At 42.2% G+C, this 2,301-nt stretch overlaps 1 non-coding gene across 2 annotated transcripts in view; it reads right to left on the reverse strand.

Moving 5' to 3' along the window:
- LOC111960349 (uncharacterized) overlaps positions 1 to 1,291 on the reverse strand; it is an 8,734-nt gene extending 7,443 nt beyond the window's left edge. For both annotated transcript variants that reach the window (XR_011475018.1, XR_011475017.1), the window contains exons 1-2: positions 1,167 to 1,291; positions 12 to 918 (exon numbers count right to left, since the gene is read on the reverse strand). This is a non-coding gene — a transcript (uncharacterized protein). The remainder of the gene's footprint in view (positions 1 to 11; positions 919 to 1,166) is intronic.
- Positions 1,292 to 2,301: the final 1,010 nt, after the last annotated feature.

Below are 2,301 nucleotides of genomic sequence, written 5' to 3' on the forward strand. Positions count from 1 at the left end.
CACTAGTCTACCTGCCGCCCCTACACTCTAACCACTAGTCTACCTGCCGCCCCTACACTCTAACCACTAGTCTATCTGCCGCCCCTACACTCTAACCACTAGTCTACCTGCCGCCCCTACACTCTAACCACTAGTCTACCTGCCGCCCCGGTAGCCTAGTGGTTAGATGATTATTATGCAATCAGAATCAACTTTATTTGGTGTAATATGACGCATAGTTCGAATAATGTGCTAGCAAACAACCATTACATTTCAACACTTGGATGACAATGACATTAGAGCAAGATCAATCCATGGGAAGCAATGGTAATTTATTAATCCCTTATAATATTCCAGTTATTTCCCCCTAAAACACTAAAACCACTAGTCTAACCACTAACCACAGTCCAGMCATACACATTTGATTTCCCACAAACAAAAATGACACAGAGGGCAAACAAAACTGGTTGACGTGATGTCATAATGAATGTAAAAATGGGTGTAATGATGTCATTTCAACCAGTTTTGCTCACTGGGTATAAAAAGAAAAAGAAAACGCTGTGCAATTCAATTCAACAGTCTTTAGGGGTGATGCAGTCTCTTCACAGTGATTTGACTCATCCTTTCGTTTGAAGAAGCGGTGTCTAATCCGTCATCGATTAATTGTGACATCACCAACACCAGGATTCCATTTTATGTGATGACGACTCACCATAGAATTAGAATGATTAGAAGGATTCTATAGTGATGGGCCTTCTCATAGAGATAGAAACCTGGAGAGGAATTTCTAGTACGAAATCTGCGGTACAAACTGTCCCCCATCTTGCCTGGGACTGGGTCAGAGTGATGTCATATCCTGTACCTCCAGCAGCATGGCGTCCTGTTCCATCCTCAGCTGGTCTCGAGCCTGGAGGTGAACCACCAGCTCAGTGCTCAGGTCTGATGACACACACACGCACGCACGCACGCACACACACACACACACACGCACACACGCACACTCACACAAAATGTAAGGTCAAAGGCAGTGTTTAACAGATCATTTGATAAAGGTGAAATTAAGGTAAAATATTGAGGTTGGTATAACTTCTTAATGAAAAAGGTGAAATATACTGCATCTATTAAATATAATGTAGCCTATATCTAATATCAAAGTATATCAAGTGTATTAGCTGAGTGACCCTCACCTTGTATTGCCTTATTAAGAGAGTTTCTGTGAGTGTTGAGTTCTTTGAGACTGGTGGCCTGCAGGTCATTATGGTCTCGCTTTCTATTCTTCAACAGTGGATCACCACACGCTACGCTCTGAGACACAGGGGACATGGTGAAGGGCAGAATAACTGGTTAGACCCTGAGACACAGGGACATGGTGAAGGGCAGAATAACTGGTTAGACCCTGAGACACAGGGGACATGGTGAAGGGTCAGGTGGTGTGTGTAATTAGACAAGACATTCCGGGTTGATGATAATGGAACCAGGTGTGTGTAATAGACAAGACAGTCCGGGGTTGATGATTATGGAACCAGGTGTGTGTTATCAGACAAGACAGTCCGGGGTTGATGAAATGGAACCAGGTGTGTGTTATCAGACAAGACAGTCCGGGTTGATGATTATGGAACCAGGTGTGTGTTATCAGACAAGACAGTCCGGGTGTTGATGATTATGGAACCAGGTGTGTGTATCAGACAACAGTCCGGGGTTGATGATAATGGAACCAGGTGTGTGTTTCAGACAGAACAGTCGGGGTTGATGATAATGGAACCAGGTGTGTGTAATCAGACAGACAGTCCGGGGTTGATGATAATGGATCCAGGTGTGTGTGTAATTAGACAAGACATTCCGGGGTTGATGATAATGGAACCAGGTGTGTGTAATTAGACAGACAGTCCGGGGTTGATGATAATGAATCCCGTTCAGTGAAGCCTAGAAAGCTAGTGACATAGACCTCCGGAACTGGTAAACAGAATGAGCAGTAAGTACCGGGGGATCCGTGACAAATAAACTAAAACTACATCTAGACAGATTTAATAAACTAAAACTACATCTGGACAGATTTAATAAACTAAAACTCATCTAGACCGATGAATAAACGAAAACTACATCTGGACAGATGAATAAACTAAAACTACATCTGGAAAGATGAATAAACGAAACTACATCTGGACAGATGAATAAACTAAAACTCCATCTGGACAGATGAATAAACTAAAACTACATCTGGACAGATGAATAAACTAAAACTACATCTGACCGATGAATAAACTAAAACTACATCTGGACAGATTAATAAACTAAAACTACATCTGGACAGATTTAATAAAC

The sequence above is a fragment of the Salvelinus sp. IW2-2015 genome, linkage group LG37 (genome assembly GCF_002910315.2).
Source record: "Salvelinus sp. IW2-2015 linkage group LG37, ASM291031v2, whole genome shotgun sequence".
In the NCBI taxonomy this organism is placed as follows: domain Eukaryota; kingdom Metazoa; phylum Chordata; class Actinopteri; order Salmoniformes; family Salmonidae; genus Salvelinus; species Salvelinus sp. IW2-2015.